This window comes from Coloeus monedula, assembly GCF_965178545.1.
Source record: "Coloeus monedula genome assembly, chromosome: 2".
Taxonomy (NCBI): Eukaryota; Metazoa; Chordata; class Aves; order Passeriformes; family Corvidae; genus Coloeus; species Coloeus monedula.
In genome coordinates, this window is record NC_138782.1 from 454,435 (window position 1) to 477,525 (window position 23,091).

Genomic DNA, 23,091 nt, shown 5'->3' on the forward strand with positions numbered 1-23,091 from the left:
CTGCACATCCCTGTCACACACATCCCTTTGCTGCTGTGCTCCCGGTATTTGAGGCACGGGAAGGGCTCCCTTCCCCCTCCCCTGGAAGCCATCTCAGAAGCCCGAGTGGCTTCTCCTTTCCTGCCTTCTCCTTGTCCTGCTCCTTGTCTCTGCTCCCGCTGGTGTTCCCAGGCAGCTGCTGGCTCTCCTGAGCCAGTTCTGAATTTTGGATTTCTTTTCCCTGCATTTCCCACTGCGGAATGCCATCGGATGCCTCGGGAGAGGAACCAGTGCAACCTCCACCTCCCCTCCTCGTGTCATCCTTGCACCAGCACCTGAGGCCAACTCTGAACCCCTTTGACTTCCAGCCCCCACGCTTTGCCCTTCCCGGTGATTTCCAAGTCATTAACTCATTCTCAGGTTGTGGTTTGGGGATTTCTTTTCCATCCATTAAAGCTCCTTTCTAGTTCCGGGAGCTGGAAGTTTGGGAGGATGTGACACCTGGCATTAGAGCCCCCATTCCAGCAGCATCCATTGCACCTGAACGTTGTGCTCGAGTCCACTTTAGACTCAGCCCAGCTTTGATTAAGTCTACCAAGGCTTTTGAGGCCATGAGATGTTGCCTGGAAATCAGAAAATGCCAAAGGGGACTGGAGATCCGTGTTGGAATCACGGGATCGCTGCTGCAGAGGGGAGGTGGAATTCAAAACCCCTCATGAAGAGATTATGTGCAGAGTTTTGACTGAAATGTAACTGTTTAACGAGCTCCAAATTGTGTGCTTTATTATATAAACATTCTATTTGCAGGAGAATATCTGGAAAAGACCTTTGGGATCGCCAAGTCCAACCCTCAACCCAGCCCCACCAGCACGCTCCCCAGCCACCCCTGTCCTCCAGCGCCACATCCACGGTTTTTGAAGCCTTGCAGGGATGGCGTCTCCACCCCTGGCCCGGCCTTGGTCATCCAGGGACAAGGATTCCTCTGCTTTTGCAGGAAGAGGGAAGGGGAAGCGTTTCCCTCGCAGATGGGACAGGAACGTGTTCCACAGGCTCCAGGAGTGGGTGAGTGACAGCTGAAGGCTGAGCCACGGTGAGCAGCAGAGCTAATTACCACCTTCCCCCAGTGCTCTAATTACCACCTTCCCCCAGTGCTCTAATTACCACCTTCCCCCAGTGCTCTAATTAGCACCTCCCTCAGCTCACCCTTCCACCCAGCCACTTCCTCAAGCCTGTTTTTCAGGGGTTTTGTCACCCGGCATTCGGCTGCCGCGCAGCTTTGTCCTCCAGGTGCTGCTCCTGCCCGGAATTGGACCCAAGGGGATGGAAAACGCCGTGGTTCCAGTGGGATTTGGGTCTCCGGCACATCCCGCCCGCTGTGCCCTCAGCCTGGTGCCCCCAGCCACAGGGAAAGGGAGCAGGTGGTGTAATCCCCCACCTAATCCTAAAGATTTCTCTCCAGGAATGCCGGGGCCTCCCAGCTCAGCAGAGCATTCCCTGGTGCCAGGCGCTTCCTCACACACAGGGAAAAGGTGGAAACCCAACGCTTTTCCCAAAAGCCCAAAATATTCCCCCATCTGGCAGCCGGGAGCTGAGGGAATGGGCACCTTCCCCTTCTGTCTGGGTGCCTGCGGCAGCTCCGAGGTGTTGCTCGGGGATTTTCAGTGTTGGGATCCTGCAGGGCCAGGGAAGTGCTTTGGGCCCCGTCATCCGTGCAGGGAAAAGCAGATATTCCATTAACCCCTTAGAGACCATTGCAGGAGCTTCCTGGGAGAACTGGGAATGGGGATCCGTAGGGGGATTGACTCCCAATTAATGCTGTCAGAAACCCTTCAGCCACCCCAAACCACCCCAAACCTTCCACAAACAAACCTGGAGGAGAACCCAGGGCCTCCTTGTGCCCTGGCCGTGTCACACCCTGGCAGTGCCACTCTGTGCTTCCCCTTCTTTGGGCCAGAATTGTTCCCAGAATGATAAACCCGGAGGGAAGTGTTTCCACCTGGGAAAGTGAGGCTGTTCCCACACCACCCTCCTATTTATTTCATGAGGAATTTTGAAATTTTGGTTTTCTGCTCCAGCCAGGGACAGAAGAAAGTTTGGGCAGCAAAAAAAATCTGAAGTTGAATCAGATCTTAAGCCTGGATTTAAAATGGATCACATTAAAAGAACCCAAAAAATCCAGAAAAGAATGAAAGAATTCGTAATTCTCTTTCTGATCTCCCTCTGCTGCATCCCTGTCCTCCCATCCACTCTTCCCATCTCCAATTATAGATCCCTCCAGGCAGAGCCCTGCCAGTGTTTCTGTCAGGGAAGTGCCAAGCCCATCCACAATGCTTTACAAATAATCACAGGGAACACAGATTTTGTGAAATACTGAAGCTTTTGCTGTTAAAAAAAATGAAGTCTCTCTGCCATGAAATGTCAGTGTGCCACCCTTCCCCAAGTAACATCCTTCCCTCTGTCACTCTCGCTCTGGCACATGGCAGGCCGGGATCATCTCCTCCTTCCCACAGGGAAGGAGTTGGGTTTAAATTCGAGACACAAACTTGGACAAAATTGAATGTCTGAGGTGTGTAAGAATAAGGGAAAATCGTCTCAGATCTTCTTCAGCTGCCTTTGTTTCCTGCCCTGTAACTCTTCACTCCCTGAAATGACTCAGAACTTCTGTCCCTGTTCCCTGGGAGCAGAGCCCGACCCCCCCCCCCCCCCCCAGCTGCCCCCTCCTGTCAGGGAATTCCAGAGAGAGAAAAGGTCTCTCTGGAGCCTCCTTTTCTCCAGGCTGAGCCCCTGGGAGAGCAGGGATTGAGCAGGTGTGGGGGCTGAGGTGCTCCAGCTTTAAGGTCTCGCTCTGAGAGCACTCCGAGTTTGTTTCCAGGCTGGAAATGGTGCCTGGAATTTTGGGTGGCCAACGGGGATCTCGAGGATTTGAGGTGGCAGCTGGGAGAGAAACCTGCTGCCCAAATGGTACTGGAGGTTATTTCCCTCTCTCTGGAATCTCTGTCAATTAAGAGCCCAGCCTTCTCCGGGGCTGCAGTTGCATTATTTGCTTTCACCTCCGATCTGCCCGAGGTGGAGTGAACTCCTCTGGAGCTGGCAAACGCCAACAGATCCCATCTCCACAGGGTTAAGGGATGGAATTGTGTTTCTCTTAACCTCTTTTGACCGGGAAGTTGGGATTTTCCCCCTCTGCCTGATCCCTGTTTCTCCTTTCTCGAGTCTTGAGTTGTTTTGGGGAGCAGAAGGTTCAGGGCTGTGCCCCTGAAGCAGCTCTGGCTGTGTGAACACAGCAACTTTCTGCAAGTTAAATCTGCTGCTATTTCTGTATTTGAAAAGGAGCTGAAATGCCAGTGGTGATGTAATGTTCATTTACATTTAGGGTCTGTTTCTATTTATTTTTGCTCCTATTAACTTCATCTTGATTCCAACAGTTTGGGGTTTGTTTTTTTTTTTACCCGCTGAGGCTCTCTTTGCTGTGAACAGCTCGTTTTTTACTTCAAGCCTGCCAGATTTCCTGCCTTATCGAGTCCATGAATGAAGAAGAATGACAGGTAGAAGGGGAAATGGATGTCTCCTCCCCAAGGGAAGGCTCCTGAATTGGATAGGAGCCGTTTCTCTAGGAACTGCTGCCTCTGGTTGCCGCTGGAATGGCTCTGGAAGGAGCTTGGAGGGGATCATTCACCTCGGCTTTGTCCCGGGTGTGCAGAGCTGGGGAGATGCTTTCGGGCTGAGAGATTTCCTGTGCCATCTTCCATGAACATGAAGAGAGGTGGATTAAAAGTGCCTGCAGAGCTCTGATGTGCAGCCTGTGGCTCCCTGCTCCCACTGCTGCTCCGCTCAAGGAGTTTCTCAGCCCCAGAGCAGGAGAAAAAGGCAGAAAATCATGGAATGCTGGGGTTGTTGAGGCTGGCAAAGGCCTCTAGCATCATCAAGTCCAAACATCAACCACCACCATGGTCACATCAACCCATGACCTCAAGTGCCATGTATTTATCCATACATATTTATCCCTACATATTTATCCCTATATTTATCCATATGTTTATCCATGTATTTACCCATGTATTTATTCCTATATTTACCCATGTATTTACCCAGGTATTTTATGAACACTCAAGTGCCATATCCATGTATTTTATGAGCACTTCCAGGGTTGGTGACTCCACCACTGCCCTGGGCAGCTGTTCCAGCGCTGGACAACCCTTCCCATGCTGGGCCAGGAGATGGATTCTGGAAATGCAGACTCTGAGGAGCTGGGGATTAAGGCAGCATTGGATTCCTTTATTCTCCCAGAAGGATAAAGGAGATTTATCCCCAGACGAACCAGAGGTGATCACACTGAGGTCATTAGTGGGATTTCTTCCTTACTCCCACAAATACCCACTGGGGTGACAGAGTTCCCTACAAGGGCGGTGTTGGAAGGAGCTGCTGGAATGTTTTGCTGTTTATTGGGATCCACAGGATGTTTGGTGTCTCTCAGAGCTGTTCCAGGCTTTCCACAGACCCAAACGCTCCTCACACTTCTCCTCAGAGTAGAGAGGTTTCCCAGAGTGCTGGTTTTTAATTTCAGATGCTGGGATAACGACACGGCTTCAGGAGGCAGGAGACTCATTGTGCTGTGCCTCAGTCCAGGCAGGGACAACCCCCAGCTAATAAAAACCTATTTAAAGCACAAAAAGTCCCATTAAACTGATATTATAAAGGCTGCAAATTGAAGCAGGCCTCAATCAGAAAGCAGCAGAATTTAATTCCCCCCCCTTACCCATTTGCATGATGATCTCCTTCCTAATTGCCCATCTACGCTTTTCCCACAGAAGTGCTGTCCCGAGGTTGGAGATGGTTCCAGCTTTATGGAGCTTTGATCTTTATCTGGTTTTACTTTTTACAGGGCACAGAACCCGAGAGTGGCAGCTGCTTTCCTCTTGTTCCTCCTGTGGCAGTGAACTGCTCTTCCCAAGGACGGCTGCAGGAACTCTCAGGCAGCAGAACGTATGGAATGCCTGGCACGCTACAGAATTCCAGTGGGAGCAGCAGGAACTTCTGTTCTTTACTGGCAGGGCTGTGCCATGAAGGGGAGCTCGGAGATATTGGTCAGCTCAGGGAATGAGCCTGGCTCATGGTAAGGAAATTCACTGTGCAGTTACTTCAGGCCCTTCTCCTTCTCCTCCTTCTCCTCCTTCTCCTCCTCCTTCTCCTCCTCCTTCTCCTCCTCCTTCTCCTCCTCCTTCTCCTCCTCCTTCTCCTTCTCCTTCTCCTTCTCCTTCTCCTTCTCCTTCTCCTTCTCCTTCTCCTTCTCCTTCTCCTTCTCCTTCTCCTTCTCCTTCTCCTTCTCCTTCTCCTTCTCCTTCTCCTTCTCCTTCTCCTTCTCCTTCTCCTTCTCCTTCTCCTTCTCCTCCTTCTCCTTCTCCTTCTCCTCCTCCTCCTCCTCCTCCCCTTCTCCTTCTCCTTCTCCTTCTCCTTCTCCTTCTCCTTCTCCTTCTCCTTCTCCTTCTCCTTCTCCTTCTCCTTCTCCTTCTCCTTCTCCTTCTCCTTCTCCTTCTCCTTCTCCTTCTCCTTCTCCTTCTCCTTCTCCTTCTCCTTCTCCCTCTCTTCCCAACACCAGTTCCAGACCTCAGTATAATCCATGTTCCCACAGCCTGACCTTGCAGTTTTCCCAGTTTAGCAGCCCCAGCCACACTTGCAGCCTCTCTGTCTGGACTTTGTCTTGCTGAAATCTCCCTTTGTTGATCCTTTGCTGCCTCACCTTTTATCCAGCAATAACGTGCAGTGGGTGGAAGCTTCTCAGAATTCCCTCCCTGTTCCACTGGAAACATTCCCAAGTGGAAGCAGCTGCACTGCCCATCAGCACTTGCCTGCTTTTAGGGGTGGTTGAGGCATGAAGGATGCAACAAATGGAGTTGGCTCCAAGGGGATGAAATGCTCCCCCTGAGGCTGCTCAGAGAGCTGGAGCTGAGGAATCCGGGTGGGAATCACTGCAGGAAAAAGGAAGGAAAAGAGAGCAGAGGAACAGGGATGCAATTCCAACCTCTCCAAGGACTGGGATGGGCACATTCACCAACACCATTTAATCTAGACATGATTTCTTCTTTGCCTCTGGCTGCCAGGAGCAGGATGAGCAGTTTAATGAGTTTAAATAGTGAATAGTTTAATTAGCTGGAAGAGACTGGATCAATAGCTGCTTAAACAAACAACTGGATCCCTGTTTCCAAGCTTGGATGTAGTTTTGGAAGGTTCCTGGCAGTTTGGCAGGGATTAGTGATGCTGAGAATGTGCTTTTTTGTGGGTTTGGGGCTTTTACTCCTGTTCACGTGGCTGCTCTTTTTCTTGTTGAGTGGAAAACAGGAGGGAAAGAGCAACGATGGAAGGAATTCCACTCTTGCTGCTTGAAGGGATGGATCAGGAAGGGAACAGGCTGCAGGGAATTTGGAGTGCAAACTGAGATCTCTCCGATATTTTCGGCTCAGTCAGTCCATCAGTGCTTGGTGGCTGTTTAGGCCACGTGCAAGGTGAATGATGGTGCACATGGCAGAGCTGCTGGTGGCTCCTTCCCCTGCCCGGCTGTCAGTCACCCTGCAGGGTGCTGGAGCAGCGTGCCAGAGGCCGTGGATCCTATGGATCCCATGGATCCCAGGGGCGTGATCAGGAGCCTGGGCCTGCTGGCCACTCCTTGCTCTCTCTTACCCTGATTTTTCAGCTCTGCAGCGAATCCAGCTTGAGTTTTTCAACCCCCTAGAAAACCCAGGGACCTTTCATGTCTGTTCTCAGATCTGGGATTTAAATCCAGCCCTTATCAAAGCACCCCGTGACCAGGCAGGCCCTGAATCCCAGCAGGGATCTGATAAAGAGGGACCTGACATCCTAAAGAAACCCTTTGAAATCCTGCTGGGATTGATTTGTATCCATAATGGAGCCCCGAGCTCTCTGCCAGGGAGAGATGAAGCTGCTCCTTTGCTTTATTATCCTCAGGCCCTTCCCAGCTTTGAGGGAAATTCAGTCCCTCTTCAAGCCCCAAAATCATGGAAAAGCTCCTTTGTATCCTCTCCACAGCCCCTACGTGGATTAATCAACTTTTTATTTGATGTGGTGTCATTCTCCTTTTTTTTCCCATGGATAAAACTGCACGGTGAGCAATCAGAGCAGAAATAGGAAATGCAGGAGTCTTGGATTCCACAGTGGGATTAACTTCCCTTTTCTGCTCTCTTTCAGGACAGGAAAAACCACTGAACTCGCCCCATCTTTGGGACCAAGAGCTGTGGTGTTGGAGTAGGCAAAGCCAGCTAGGGCCCCCCTTGTCCTGCCCATGGTGTGGGTCAGGGACAGGCTCCTCTTCTCCTCTGCGCTGGGATGAACTGCCTAGGGAATGCTATTACTGACAGCCCGGTCCTAGCCCCGGCTACTGGAAATGGGCGGAGGTGAAGAGGCAAGTGCCAGAGTTGCTTGGGGATGATGGAATTGTGGTGTTTGGCTGTGCCCAGAGGGGCAGGTTGGGCATTTCTGTGTGTCTGAGGACCGGTTTGGGTGCTGGGGAGCCCGGGGAGCCGAGCTCTCAGTGCATTCCCAGCTCTCCCGGGGGTGGGAGCTGGTGCAGGGCTGGGTGACAGCCTCTGGTCGGGCTCGGGGCAGGCCCTGGCCCCGGCACAGACACGCTGGGGTGGTTTGGGGACACTTGGGGAGCAATGGGAAGAAAATGAGGGATGGTGCTGGGCGGAGCAATCGGCCTGTGCTCGTGTCAGCGCAGCCGTGCAGGGCACTGGGATCTGGGTAAAACACCGGCTCTCCTGGTGTTCAGGGATGCAAGGTCTGAGGGACTGGATTTACCTAGGGCTTTCCAGGACAGCAGGAAGAAGAGGAAATGTGGTGCCAGAGGTGCGTCCCATCAGGTTGCAGTTCCCTCTTTCCCATTTCCATTTCCTCCTCAGTGCAGGTGTCCCCTGCAGCCCATGAGCACGGGGCCGGTGACAACTCCCTGTCTGTAGAGGGATTCCTTATGGAACAAGGGCAGATGACACTTGTGTGAGGCTTACGACTGTTAGAATTAGACCGGGATGGGTTTAAGGAAAACTAGAATCGTGTGTTAATCTTACTGGTCAATGAACAAATGGAATCCACACTTCTATAAGAAAAAATAGAGTGTATGGAGCATATAGAAGAAGCTGGTTTTGCCTGCTGCTGCTGCTTGGCTGTATCATGTAACCCCATTCGATCTCTGCCTTCAAGACAGCTGTGAGACCGTGAAATAAAGAACTTAGCAGAACAGCAGCCTCCTCTGCTCTTTCACCCTGGTCCGAGAAGGAGGGGTACCCTGTCAAAGGCTCAACACTTGCCTTTCTGACTTTGTTTCTAAATTTCTACCTTTCTAATTTTGTTAGTTTCTAATTTTTTTGTTTGTTTGTTTCTAACTTTGTTTGTTTTCAACTTTCTCCCTTTAGAAATTTGTTTGTTTCTTGTATTTTACCTCTTTGTTTGTTTCTAAATTTCTGCCGTTGTAACTTTGTTTCTAACTTTCTACTTTTAAAATTTCATTTGTTTTTAACTTTTTACCATTCCTCCCAGCGAGGGCTGTGTGCAGAATACTAAAACCTGTTAAGTTCTTCACTTTTACGTCTATAGGCAAATGCTACTGATTTAGATGTAAATTCATTTTGAAATGGGCCAGCCCTCTCTGTCTACTCTGTCGCATACAGCAATATAAGAAGCTGGGAATAGAGATCCGCAGGTTTTGAGAATAAGGAGCCGGCGTTTTTCTGTAGGAAGGAAAGCAGCAAGCGCCTGGCCCCAGGAGCCGAGACGCTCGGGCTGCAGGAGCTGCAGAGCGCCCGGAGCCGGCTTTTCCCTGTGCTCTGTGCCTGCCCCCGGGCTGAGCTGGGCGGCGCTGCTGCCGCCCGGTGCCGGCTGAGCCGAGAGGGCGGCGGCCTCGGTGGCTGCCGAGCGTGGCAAGGAGCGGGAGCGAGCGGGGCCGGGTCTGTCAGCGGAGGGGAGGGGCGAAGGGCGGTTCGCAGCGCCAAGGGACACGGCCGTGCGTGAGCGGGGCCACAGCTATGGAAAGGAGCGGGCGCCGTGCGGGGCGGTGACCGCGGGGAATGACAGCGCGGGGGGCGGCCCGGCGGGGCCGGTTTTGCCGGGCAGCAGAGGCGCGGTCGCAGCGCGACCCGGGCGGGAGGCACCGGGCGGGCACGGTCGGAATCGAGCCGCCCGCGTGTCGCTCTCAAGGAGGCGGCTCGGAAAGGAAGGCGCAGTTCCGCGCTCTCGGGACGGCGTTAAGTGACGTTTTTATTAGAATATGACAGTATTTATTTTATTTTATTATTTTATTATCTGCTAGGACCTTGCAGAGGGTGGTTTACACTTCCGCCACACTCAAGATGGCGGACGCAGTAGGCCCCCTGCGAGAGGTGTCGCTGCCGATGCCTGCCGCCGGTCGCGGAGCCGTCGCCCGCCTCCGGCGCCGCTGACCCCGCCAGCCGTGTCCTCGCACCGGGAAGCACGGCGGAAAATCGCGCGGAAAGCGCGGGGCCGGCGTCGGAGTCCGGGCCGGATTCAGGCAGCCGACTAGACAGAAGCCCTTGTGAGGGGCGGCGGGGGCCCTAAGTGTACCACACTAAAGATGGCGGCTCGACCGGAAGTGGCTTCTGCCAGCACCCAAGATGGCGGCGAAGGGCGGAAGTGTCGTCACTGCCACACTAAAGATGGCGGTCGTGTGCACTGTTTTCTGACCTTCTCAATATGGCGGCAGGGAAGGCCCCCCCCCCCCCCCCCCGCCCCCCAAGCTGCGTCTACTCGGCTGCCTGAACGCGACGCCGACGCCGACGCCAGCCCAGCGCTTGCACGCAATTTTCTGAGGCGTTTCCCGCTACGCGGACACCGACTGTGGGGTCAGCGGCGCCTGGGGCAGGCGGGAGCATTCAGGCAGTCGAATAGACGGACCGGGGCGGGGGAGGGGGGGTCCTTCCGGCCGCCATCTTGAGAAGGTCGAATAGCCACATCGGTGCCGTATCGGTGACTTCCGCCCTTCTTCGCCAGGAGCGGCGATGGCGGGGAGCCCGGGGAGCAGCGCTGCCGGGCCGGGGGCACCGGGGCGGGTGCTCCGGGCTCGGAGGTGAGCGGGGAACGGGGACAGCCCCGAGCGGACGGTGGGGGCCGCGGGGGATCGGTATTCCGGCCCAGGGATGAGTGTTCCGGCACAGGGGTGGCTGTCCCGGCACAGGGATGCGTTCATGGACTGTCTAATAATATTATTTAACGATCGTGCAAGGAGATCTGTATAAAAAAATCCTCCGTGGTCATCCTTCTCCCAGCCCCGCTGTGTTTTCAGGATCTTGGGGGAAGCGTTTGGGTCTGAACAAGGCTCTCGGGCACAGGGTGGGATTCTTGGGGTGCAGGGCCAGGATTTGGACTCGATGCTCCCTGTGGGTCCCTTGCAGCCCAGGAAATGCTGCGATCCTGTGCCTCTGAGGGTGAAATAAAGGGGAGCGGTGGCGTTTGTGCCCGCTGTGTTGACGGCCCCGCCGGCTCAGGGCGGGTTAAAGGCGCAGCTGCCCCGAGACAGCGGGACCGGCCGGGGCTGCTCGCTCCCGGTGCTGCCGCCCCGTGGGGAGAGCCCGGCACTGCAGCCCGCGCAGGCGCTGGACCACGGGATGGGCGTGGAACAGCAGCGCAGGGGATGCTGAGGCAGCCCAGGGAATGCTGCGGTCCCAGGGAAGGCTGAGGCGTCCCCTGCCCGGGGCACTCGGCAGCAAATCCCTGATGTTGAGCAGAAAAAGGAAAGTTCTGGGTTAGTGGGAGGAGGTTTCTGGAATGGAGCTGGGACAGGTGCTGATCCACGCATGGAATCACGGGCTGGTTTGGCTTGGAAGGGACCACCAGGATCATTTACACTCTGTTTGTTGTCTGATTGCACAGCGAAGAACATCCAGAACTGCCGCCTCACCCTCACGGACAGCAGGAATGTCTTCCATAGCTCTTGTTTTGGAATGGGAATGGCTGTTGGGAGCTCTGGCAGGACCAGGTAAGAAGAGAAATGGGATCATTGTGGCTGCTGCTGGAGGTGGTTTTCTGCTTTCCGGCTGTTCTTCTCATTGATCCTTTCACAGCAGTGTTCCAGGGCACATTTGAGGGTAATTCCAGGAATCTGAAACCAGATAAAAACTGGTGGGGAAAAAATGTGAACGCGATCCATTTCTGGTAGTTCCAAGCTTCTCCCACAACACCGTTCCAGGGGAAAGCTGATAAAAGGGTAAAGATGCAGAGGAACAAGTGCTGTAAAGCCCCCTGGCGCTCTGAGAGAGCAAACCTTCCAGTAGTCCCAGCAGATCTCTTGGAGAAAGTGTGGGATCGCAAGGTTTTCCAGGAAAGCAAAACAAGGGTGGAGATGAGGGAATGGGCTTCCAGTTCTTCCTTGAGCTGAAAGCCTGGGGGAATTGAGAGGGGCCACAAGAACTGTTTGTGTAGGAAAATGGGAGTTTGGGGGCTGAATCTGAGTTTCCCTCTGGGGCATTTTTGAGGGAAAAGCTGAGGTGCTGTTTAAGGGAGAGAATGGACATTTTTGGGGTGGAAAAGGTTGAATCAATATTGTAGAGGAAGTAAAACGCTGGGGGTAAAAGTGGATGCAATCTGGAGGGGACAGAAGGAATATTTTGGAGGCAAAATGGGGAACTGAGTAGTGGAGAGATGGGGAACATTTTGGAGGCAACACTTGACAAACTCTCTGGGGTGGAGAACGACCACATTGAGGGAAAAATGAGGTGATGAGCAGTGGGCACGTAGGGAAGGTCGTGGGGGTAAATCTTGAGAAAAGCCCCGTGGTATTCAAGAAATCCTTGGAAGCAGGACTGAGGAATTCAGTGGTGGAAAAATAGGGGAATTTTGCGGGGGTAAAACTTTAAAAGATCTAAGAGTTGAGAGTGTGTGTTTTTAGGTAGAAAGGATGTCTTGTTGAAGTTGGGCGTCTGGATTGTGGCATTTCTGGATCCAGAAAGTAGAAGATAAAGGAGACTCCCAAAGCCTCGGTAGCTGTGTTAAGAAATCCGTCCCAGGGAAGAAAGATACCTAAACCTCCTAGAAGTAGGGACTAATTAGCATGGGAAGGGGAAAACCCACCCCCAGTGGGAGAGAGCACGCCGGGTAAGGGAAGAGAAGGATGCCCTTAAGAAGAAGTAGGGAAGGTGAATTTCTCGGCTTGCTGAAATGTATCCAAAAGTTTGGAACCTGGGTCTGTGTGGAGGCCGGGATTTTCTCGGCCATATGCAGAGCCCAGCACTAGGAATAGAGTAATTCCAGGCTTTACAACGCCAAAAATGCAGTACCAGAGAGTTCTGTTATCCCGAGGACTTGGGGGATACTTGGCAAAAATTTCCGGGGGCCCAGGCTGGACCGAGCTTTTAACGCTCCCCGGATTCACGGGATCGGGGATTCCAGCGTGCCCTGCACGGGTTTTTTCAGGGAAGTCCCAAATCCTTCGTGTGAGCACGAAGCAGAATCCCCTGGGAGCTGTGAAGGCAACAGGATATTTCTTGGGAATTTTGAAGGGTTGGGTGAGTCCTCAGTGTTAGGTTGGAATGAACGCAAATTGTCCGGGAGTTGCTGGTTTGGGGATGGCCGGGTCTGGGTTTGGATTTGTGGGCACCGAGTGTTCCTTGTGTCAGCTTTAGGTCTTCTGGATTGGTGGGAATTGTCAGAGAAAAGAGAAGGCAATTGAAATGCGGAGCTCCATTCCCGGAGAAATGGTCAGGATGGGAGAGGAAAGGCTGTGGAGCTGCTGGGAGCTCGTGGAGAACGAAAGGATCTGAGGCCTGGAGGCAAAAGCTGTGGAACAAAGCCTGAAAAGGGTGTGGGGTGGGGCGGGAGGGGGAGGAGGGCACCGTGGTGGGGGGAAAGAGGGAAAGGATCCCTGCTCCGGGAATCCAGCAGGGACCAGGAGAGGATCATTTTCCATCCACTGCTCTCAGTGGAATCCTAATAAGGACGGTGGAAGGGAAGTGATTCGTTTGTTCTTAGGTTTGGAATGAAAGGTGCTCTTGCAGAGGGGACTATTGACCTGTTAAAATTCCGTTGGATACAGGAAAAGAGGGAGGAAGCAAGCAGCTGGGGAATGAAGGGGTGGATTTTTTGGTGGATACAGGGAAAGAGACGGGAAGGGGCTCTCAAGTAAAATACACCTCACGGGCAGCACCAGGAGAAGCCTCAAGTGCCCTTTTTTTCCAAGCTCTGACATTCCAGAGGAGTAAGCAGTGGTCAGCCCATCACTTTCTGTATTCCTTGGATGCCCAGCGCTTTGTTGGGAAGAGATAATATTTGGAAATGAACAAATCCGGGGATGTAATTTCCTGATAGTAAAGCCCCAGAGAGCCTGGTTTTGATATCCTTCCAGCACCCAAACGCAGCAGAGGGAATCCTGGCGGAGCTGGAAAACGCTGTCGCTCCGTCGGTGGAATTCCTGGGAACTGGAAAGCAGCAGAAGCAGCAAGAACAGAGTTGGAAGCAGGCTCCAGCCAGGTAAGGCAGACACCAAATCCTTTGGAACTGGGCAGGGGTGGGAAGAATGAATTCTTACATTTGTAGCCCAGGGATTCCTGAGCAGGATCCCGGCAGGGAAGACTGCAGGGATCAGGCTGGGGCCTGATCGCAGCTGGGGGCAGCGAGCCTTGGAATTGGCTGAAGGGAAGAAAGAGGGATCCTTTGAGCACAAGGATCAGGTGTCAAATGTGGAGATGGCATCAGACAATTCCTCGGGAGGGTTTAGTTCCTGGGCCAAATCGATCTCCTGCCTTGTGAAGGAGCTCAGAGAGCTGGGAAGAGCCCAAGCAACGCAGGGAATGCACCGGCAGATAAAAGTGCCGGGGAACGGTGGGGAAAAGCATCCGAACAGGGGGCCTCGTTTTGTACAGGGACGGTACAAAAAATTGTCCGAAAGAATAGGAATGGAATGGGATTTTACGTATTCCTCGGAGGCCACAATCCAGTGGGAAGGCTGAGAGAAAGAAACAAGGCCTAAAAAGGCAGATGAGCCAAATCTGCCCAAAGCCTCCAATGGCCACATTCCCTGGCATTGCTGAGGACTTCAGCCAAGCTCCAAGCAAAAGGTGAGCCCCTGATTTTGGTGCCAAGGGAAACTCCAAGTTAAGAATGATCCAAATATGAAGCGCTTCTCACAAAACTCAGCTTTGCAAACCTTTCTTTGGGCTAAAAAAGAAAAGATGGGAATGCCCTTGGCAGAAAAGCAGCTGTGAGGCACAGCAGGCTTCAAATGCCTGTCAGCAGGAGCTCCAGGAGAAACGGCTGCTGGCTCCGGGCATCCTGGGCTTTCCAGGCAGGTTTTGTACTGGATTGCAAGGCAGTTTTCCTGCCTCTGGGGGGTGGCACCTGCATCCCGCTGGAAAGGGAAAATGTGGAGAGAGGGGCAAGCGGGAAGACGGTTGCTGCTGTGTGTCCTTGGATCGCAGTTCCTCCCGGTGAGTCTGTGCTGCTGGAAGTTTGAAGGAGATCAGTCCTGGAGTACGTGTGGGTTCACCTGTGGGGTTTGGGAGCGACGCCGGACATGAAATTCCAGGGATGTTCCCTTTGCTGGAGTGAGAAGCAGTGGAAGCACTTTGCTGTCTGCTTCTTCATCGCCTTCGCCTCGGTCCCCTGGGGCTCCAGGTAATCCCCTCTCACCTTTGCTTTTCCAAGGGTCTCTAAATGAGGGCTTGAGCTTTGGTGTAGCTCCCTTTACAGGGAAGATCTGTTCCAGGAAAGGTCTCCTGGTCTGGACCGATGGCGTTGCAGGAAGAGCAGGAAACCCCGCAGCTCCTGTGGCTCCCTCATCCGATTTGCCTGCAGGCAGCAGCAAGGATCATTCCCAAGTGTCATCCCCTGGCTCCGTGACTCGGTGAGGTTGTGTTCCCCCAAAGGCCAGGGGCCGCTTTGTTTTGCGGCTCACGAAAGTCCAGCTCGGTGGTGCTGGGTTTGGTTTTTGTGTGCAATGAAGGCACTAAAAAATTCCCCTCCTTCACTGGCACAGCCCTGGAGTGGGAGCAGATTCCCCTTATCCCGCAGTTATCCCGCTCCTGCCCTGGATCCCTGTGGTGCCGTGTGTTCTCCAAGCTCACAGCACTGCTGGCTCTAAACAAGAGAAACAATCCCTGTTCCTTCTCTTCTCCGTCCTTGATGTTCCCAGGCCCTGCATCTCCCTGGCTATTCCCTGTGGGAGTCTTCATCTCCATCCCACCTTATCCCGATCAGGTAAGGGTCTGAGACGTGTTTAGCAGCAAATGCATTCCTGTGAAGAAAGCCAAGAGCAAAGAGCATCCAGATGCAGAGAAGTCTTTAGAAAAGCGTTGCAGACGTGCAAATGAGGGATGTGTCTTCCTTCATCTCCTGTTGTTTTTCTCTGTCACGTTTTGGAAGGGTTTCTCTCAGTGATTTCCTGCAGTCCAGGTGCGTCCCTTCTTTTGTCCAAATCCAGTGCCAGAGGATCGAACAACTGACGAGTGGGGCCTGGGATGAAAACGGTTCTCCTAAAATGAGGGAAACAATGCTAGAAGAGAAATGAGCATCCTTTTAATGCCTGGAATAAAAATGCTGGGAAAGGGCACTTTTTATTTGATATGGTGTCATTCTCCTTTTTTTTTCCATAGCTAAAACTCCACGGTGAGCAATCAGAGCAGAAATAGGAAATGCAGGAGTCTTGGATTCCACAGTGGGATTAACTTCCCTTTTCTGCTCTCTTTCAGGACAGGAAAAACCACTGAACTCGCCCCATCTTTGGGACCAAGAGCTGTGGTGCTGGAGTAGGCAAAGCCAGCTAGGGCCCCCCTTGTCCTGCCCATGGTGTGGGTCAGGGACAGGCTCCTCTTCTCCTCTGTGCTGGGATGAACTGCCTAGGGAATGCTATTTCTGACAGCCCGGTCCTAGCCCCGGCTACTGGAAATGGGCAGAGGTGAAGAGGCAAGTGCCAGAGTTGCTTGGGGATGATGGAATTGTGGTGTTTGGCTGTGCCCAGAGGGGCAGGTTGGGCATTTCTGTGTGTCTGAGGACCGGTTTGGGTGCTGGGGAGCCCGGGGAGCCGAGCTCTCAGTGCATTCCCAGCTCACCCGGGGGTGGGAGCTGGTGCAGGGCTCTGGTCGGGCTCGGGGCAGGCCCTGGCCCCGGCACAGACACGCTGGGGTGCTTTGGGGCCGCTTGGGGAGCCGTGGGAGGAAAATGAGGGATGGTGCTGGGCAGAGCGATCGGCCTGCGCTCGTGTCAGCGCAGCCGTGCAGGGCCCTGGGATCTGGGTAAAGCACCGGCTCTCCTGGTGTTCAGGGAAGCAAGGTCCGTATTTATCCATACATATTTATCCCTACATATTTATCCCTATATTTATTCATGGATTATCCATATATGTTTATCCATATACATTTATCCATATTTTTATCCACGTATTTACCCATGTATTTATCCCTATATTTACCCATGTATTTCCCCAGGTATTTTATGAACACTCAAGTGCCATATCCATGTATTTTATGAGCACTTCCAGGGTTGGTGACTCCACCACTGCCCTGGGCAGCTGTTCCAGCGCTGGACAACCCTTCCCATGCTGGGCCAGGAGATGGATTCTGGAAATGCAGACTCTGAGGAGCTGGGGATTAAGGCAGCATTGGATTCCTTTATTCTCCCAGAAGGATAAAGGAGATTTATCCCCAGACGAACCAGAGGTGATCACACTGAGGTCATTAGTGGGATTTCTTCCTTACTCCCACAAATACCCACTGGGGTGACAGAGTTCCCTACAAGGGCGGTGTTGGAAGGAGCTGCTGGAATGTTTTGCTGTTTATTGGGATCCACAGGATGTTTGGTGTCTCTCAGAGCTGTTCCAGGCTTTCCACAGACCCAAACGCTCCTCACACTTCTCCTCAGAGTAGAGAGGTTTCCCAGAGTGCTGGTTTTTAATTTCAGATGCTGGGATAACGACACGGCTTCAGGAGGCAGGAGACTCATTGTGCTGTGCCTCAGTCCAGGCAGGGACAACCCCCAGCTAATAAAAACCTCTTTAAAGCACAAAAAGTCCCATTAAGCTGATATTATAAAGGCTGCAAATTGAAGCAGGCCTCAATCAGAAAGCAGCAGAATTTAATTCCTCCCCCTTGCCCATTTGCATGATGATCTCCTTCCTAATGGCCCATCTACGCTTTTCCCACAGAAGTGCTGTCCCGAGGTTGGAGATGGTTCCAGCTTTATGGAGCTTTGATCTTTATCTGGTTTTACTTTTTACAGGGCACAGAACCCGAGAGTGGCAGCTGCTTTCCTCTTGTTCCTCCTGTGGCAGTGAACTGCTCTTCCCAAGGACGGCTGCAGGAATTCTCAGGCAGCATAACGTATGGAATGCCAGGCACGCTACAGAATTCCAGTGGGAGCAGCAGGAACTTCTGTTCTTTACTGGCAGGGCTGTGCCATGAAGGGGAGCTCGGAGATATTGGTCAGCTCAGGGAATGAGCCTGGCTCATGGTAAGGAAATTCACTGTGCAGTTACTTCGGGCCCTTCTCCTTCTCCTCCTTCTCCTCCTTCTCCTCCTTCTCCTCCTTCTCCTCCTTCTCCTTCTCCTCCTCCTTCTCCTTCTCCTTCTCCTTCTCCTTCTCCTTCTCCTTCTCCTTCTCCTTCTCCTTCTCCTTCTCCTTCTCCTTCTCCTTCTCCTTCTCCTTCTCCTTCTCCTTCTCCTTCTCCTTCTCCTTCTCCTTCTCCTTCTCCTTCTCCTTCTCCTTCTCCCTCTCTTCCCAACACCAGTTCCAGACCTCAGTATAATCCATGTTCCCACAGCCTGACCTTGCAGTTTTCCCAGTTTAGCAGCCCCAGCCACACTTGCAGCCTCTCTGTCTGGACTTTGTCTTGCTGAAATCTCCCTTTGTTGATCCTTTGCTGCCTCACCTTTTATCCAGCAATAACGTGCAGTGGGTGGAAGCTTCTCAGAATTCCCTCCCTGTTCCACTGGAAACATTCCCAAGTGGAAGCAGCTGCACTGCCCATCAGCACTTGCCTGCTTTTAGGGGTGGTTGAGGCATGAAGGATGCAACAAATGGAGTTGGCTCCAAGGGGATGAAATGCTCCCCCTGAGGCTGCTCAGAGAGCTGGAGCTGAGGAATCCGGGTGGGAATCACTCCAAGAAAAAGGAAGGAAAAGAGAGCAGAGGAACAGGGATGCAATTCCAACCTCTCCAAGGACTGGGATGGGCACATTCACCAACACCATTTAATCTAGACACGATTTCTTCTTTGCCTCTGGCTGCCAGGAGCAGGATGAGCAGTTTAATGAGTTTAAATAGTGAATAGTTTAATTAGCTGGAAGAGACTGGATCAATAGCTGCTTAAACAAACAACTGGATCCCTGTTTCCAAGCTTGGATGTAGTTTTGGAAGGTTCCTGGCAGTTTGGCAGGGATTAGTGATGCTGAGAATGTGCTTTTTTTGTGGGTTTGGGGCTTTTACTCCTGTTCACGTGGCTGCTCTTTTTCTTGTTGAGTGGAAAACAGGAGGGAAAGAGCAACGATGGAAGGAATTCCACTCTTGCTGCTTGAAGGGATGGATCAGGAAGGGAACAGGCTGCAGGGAATTTGGAGTGCAAACTGAGATCTCTCCGATATTTTCGGCTCAGTCAGTCCATCAGTGCTTGGTGGCTGTTTAGGCCACGTGCAAGGTGAATGATGGTGCACATGGCAGAGCTGCTGGTGGCTCCTTCCCCTGCCCGGCTGTCAGTCACCCTGCAGGGTGCTGGAGCAGCGTGCCAGAGGCCGTGGATCCTATGGATCCCGTGGATCCCAGGGGCGTGATCAGGAGCCTGGGCCTGCTGGCCACTCCTTGCTCTCTCTTACCCTGATTTTTCAGCTCTGCAGCGAATCCAGCTTGAGTTTTTCAACCCCCTAGAAACCCAGGGACCTTTCATGTCTGTTCTCAGATCTGGGATTTAAATCCAGCCCTTATCAAAGCACCCCGTGACCAGGCAGGCCCTGAATCCCAGCAGGGATCTGACAAAGAGGGACCTGACATCCTAAAGAAACCCTTTGAAATCCTGCTGGGATTGATTTGTATCCATAATGGAGCCCTGAGCTCTCTGCCAGGGAGAGATGAAGCTGCTCCTTTGCTTTATTATCCTCAGGCCCTTCCCAGCTTTGAGGGAAATTCAGTCCCTCTTCAAGCCCCAAAATCATGGAAAAGCTCCTTTGTATCCTCTCCACAGCCCCTACGTGGATTAATCAACTTTTTATTTGATATGGTGTCATTCTCCTTTTTTTTCCATGGCTAAAACTCCACGGTGAGCAATCAGAGCAGAAATAGGAAATGCAGGAGTCTTGGATTCCACAGTGGGATTAACTTCCCTTTTCTGCTCTCTTTCAGGACAGGAAAAACCACTGAACTCGCCCCATCTTTGGGACCAAGAGCTTTGGTGCTGGAGTAGGCAAAGCCAGCTAGGGCCCCCCTTGTCCTGCCCATGGTGTGGGTCAGGGACAGGCTCCTCTTCTCCTCTGCGCTGGGATGAACTGCCTAGGGAATGCTATTTTTGACAGCCCGGTCCTAGCCCCGGCTACTGGAAATGGGCAGAGGTGAAGAGGCAAGTGCCAGAGTTGCTTGGGGATGATGGAATTGTGGTGTTTGGCTGTGCCCAGAGGGGCAGGTTGGGCATTTCTGTGTGTCTGAGGACCGGTTTGGGTGCTGGGGAGCCCGGGGAGCCGAGCTCTCAGTGCATTCCCAGCTCTCCCGGGGGTGGGAGCTGGTGCAGGGCTGGGTGACAGCCTCTGGTCGGGCTCGGGGCAGGCCCTGGCCCTGGCACAGACACGCTGGGGTGCTTTGGGGCCGCTTGGGGAGCAATGGGAAGAAAATGAGGGATGGTGCTGGGCGGAGCGATCGGCCTGTGCTCGTGTCAGCGCAGCCGTGCAGGGCACTGGGATCTGGGTAAAACACCGGCTCTCCTGGTGTTCAGGGATGCAAGGTCTGAGGGACCGGATTTACTTGGGGTTTTCCAGGACAGCAGGAAGAAGAGGAAATGTGGTGCCAGAGGTGCGTCCCATCAGGTTGCAGTTCCCTCTTTCCCATTTCCATTTCCTCCTCAGTGCAGGTGTCCCCTGCAGCCCATGAGCACGGGGCCGGTGACAACTCCCTGTCTGTAGAGGGATTCCTTATGGAACAAGGGCAGATGACACTTGTGTGAGGCTTACGACTGTTAGAATTAGACCGGGATGGGTTTAAGGAAAACTAGAATCGTGTGTTAATCTTACTGGTCAATGAACAAATGGAATCCACACTTCTGTAAGAAAAAATAGAGTGTATGGAGCATATAGAAGAAGCTGTTTTTGCCTGCTGCTGCTGCTTGGCTTTATCATGTAACCCCATTCGAACTCTGCCTTCAAGACAGCTGTGAGACCGTGAAATAAAGAACTCAGCAGAACAGCAGCCTCCTCTGCTCTTTCACCCTGGTCCGAGAAGGAGGGGTACCCTGTCAAAGGCTCAACACTTGCCTTTGTGACTTTGTTTCTAAATTTCTACCTTTCTAATTTTGTTTGTTTCTAATTTTTTTGTTTGTTTGTTTCTAACTTTGTTTTCAACTTTCTCCCTTTAGAAATTTGTTTGTTTCTTGTATTTTACCTCTTTGTTTGTTTCTAAATTTCTGCCGTTGTAACTTTGTTTCTAACTTTCTACTTTTAAAGTTTCATTTGTTTTTAACTTTTTACCATTCCTCCCAGGGAGGGCTGTGTGCAGAATACTAAAACGTGTTAAGTTCTTCATTTTTACATCTATAGGCAAATGCTACTGATGTAGATGTAAATTCATTTTGAAATGAGCCAGCCCTCTCTCTCTACTCTGTCACATACAGCAATATAAGAAGCTGGGAATAGAGATCCGCAGGTTTTGAGAATAAGGAGCCGGCGTTTTTCTGTAGGAAGGAAAGCAGCAAGCGCCTGGCCGCAGGAGCCGAGACGCTCGGGCTGCAGGAGCTGCAGAGCGCCCGGAGCCGGCTTTTCCCTGTGCTCTGTGCCTGCCCCCGGGCTGAGCTGGGCGGCGCTGCTGCCGCCCGGTGCCGGCTGAGCCGAGAGGGCGGCGGCCTCGGTGGCTGCCGAGCGTGGCAAGGAGCGGGAGCGAGCGGGGCGGTGTCTGTCAGCGCAGGGGAGGGTCCCGGGAGCGGCCCCGGTGCGGCCCCGGTGCGCGGGGCGGGCCCGGCCCGGGAGAGAGGGGCGGGGCCCCGAGCGATGGAGCCGCCCCCGTGCCGGGCAGGGCGGGCCCCGGGGCCGGGCGGGGCCGGGGCTCTGGGGCGGGGCCGAGCGGGGCCGGGCGGGGCCGGGGGCGGCTTCAGGGGCGGGGCCGGGCCCGGCTCAGGTGCGCGGGGCGGGGTCCGCACAGGTGCGCGGGGTCCCAGGGCGGCTGCGCAGGGCGGGGCCGAGGTGATTTAAGCCCCCGAAATCGCCCCTGCCGCCATTTGCTCCCTCAGAGCTCGGGGAGGCTGCGGCCGGGCCGGGCTCCCCCGGCGTGGCCCGGGAGAGGCCCCCGCTCCCCCTCTTTCTTCCCCGTCTTTCTTCCCCCTCTTTCTCCTGCCCTTATCCTTCTCCTCCTTCCCCCGCTTATCACCTCTTTCCTACCCCCCCCAGTTTCTTTCTCTCTCCCCCACACCCTCCCTGTCTCTCCCAGCCCCCTGCCTGCCCTCTCCCCAGCGCCCCCCCACCCTCTCTCCCTGCTCCCCTGTGCATCCCCGACCCCCCCCGCCTCCTTTCTCCCCCACCCCTCCTTTCTCCCCTCTCCGTACCCCGTTCCCCAACCCGACTCCCCTCTCTTCCTCCTCCTCTGACCATCATCCCTCCCCCTCACCCGACCTTTCCCTTCCCCCCTCGTTCTCCCTAACCCACCCCGACTCCTCTCCCTACCCCATCTCATCCCTCCCCGTTCCCTCTTTCCCCCGCAGCCGCGGGGCTCGGGGCGCCGGAGAATAAAGCCCAGAGGGCCGGAGCCCGGCGCCCCTGCCCTCGCTGGAGCCTCGCACGGGGGACCCGCTCGGCGGGTCCCCCGTGCAGTACAAAAACAGCGCCGGGGCTCCGGCTTTCCACACATCACACTGGGGATCCCCTCCTCAGGAGGGGTTCCCGGGGGGGGGTGGTGGGTTTTGGGGAGGGTGGTGGGTTGGGGTGGGCCCCCTCCTCAGGAGGGGTTCCCGGGGGGGTGGTGGGTTTCGGGGAGGGGGGTGGGTTGGGGTTGGGGTGGGCCCCCTCCGGAGGAGGGGGTCCCGGGAGGGGGTCAGGGTGGGCCCCCTCCGGAGGAGGGGGTCCGGGGGAGGGGGGTGGGGCGGAGGGGGGACTTTCCCCCCCTCCAGTCCCCGCCCCCTCTCCCGGACCCCCTCCTCCGGACGGGGCTCACCCCGGCCCCCTCCCGGGACCCCCTCCTCCGGACCGGGGCCCCGGGGGGAGGGAGGGGGGGGCGGGTGGGGTGGGGGGGTCCGGGCGGGTGGGGCTGTTGGTTTGGCCTGTGAGCTCTATGTCTGTTCATGCCACAGAGTGACGTGACCCCCTCTGCTTCCCCCCCCCCCCACCCCCCTCCCCGAGGCCCCGGTCCGAAGGAGGGGGTCCCGGGGAGGGGGCTGGGGTGAGCCCCGTCCGGAGGAGGGGGTCCGGGAGAGGGGGCGGGGACTGGAGGGGGGGAAAAGTCCCCCCTCCGCCCCACCCCCCTCCCCCGGACCCCCTCCTCCGGAGGGGGCCCACCCTGACCCCCTCCCGAGACCCCCTCCTCCGGAGGGGGCCCACCCCAACCCACCACCCTCCCTGAAACCCACCACCCCCCGGGACCCCCTCCTGAGGAGGGGGCCCACCCCAACCCACCACCCTCCCTGAAACCCACCACCCCCCCGGGAACCCCTCCTGAGGAGGGGATCCCCAGTGTGATGTGTGGAAAGCCGGAGCCCCGGCGCTGTTTTTGTACTGCACGGGGGACCCGCCGAGCGGGCCCGGCCCGTGTGGGGCTCCAGCGAGGGCAGGGGCGCCGGGCTCCGGCCCTCTGGGCTTTATTCTCCGGCGCCCCGTGCCCCGCGGCTGCGGGGGAAAGACGGGACAGAGGACGGGAATAAGGGAGCAGAGGGGGTCAAAGAAGGGGCGCAGGTGGGGGGTTCGGGGTGTGCAGGGAGAGGTGGGATGGG

At 54.6% G+C, this 23,091-nt stretch overlaps 1 pseudogene across 1 annotated transcript in view; it reads left to right on the forward strand.

Annotated features, from left to right (window-relative positions):
• The first annotated feature begins 239 nt into the window (after positions 1-239).
• LOC309586203 (epidermal growth factor receptor kinase substrate 8-like protein 2) overlaps positions 240-23,091 on the forward strand; it is a 71,856-nt pseudogene continuing 49,004 nt past the window's right edge. Inside the window, exon 1 of the transcript in view lies at positions 240-380. The product of the transcript in view is annotated as an epidermal growth factor receptor kinase substrate 8-like protein 2 (transcript). The remainder of the gene's footprint in view (positions 381-23,091) is intronic.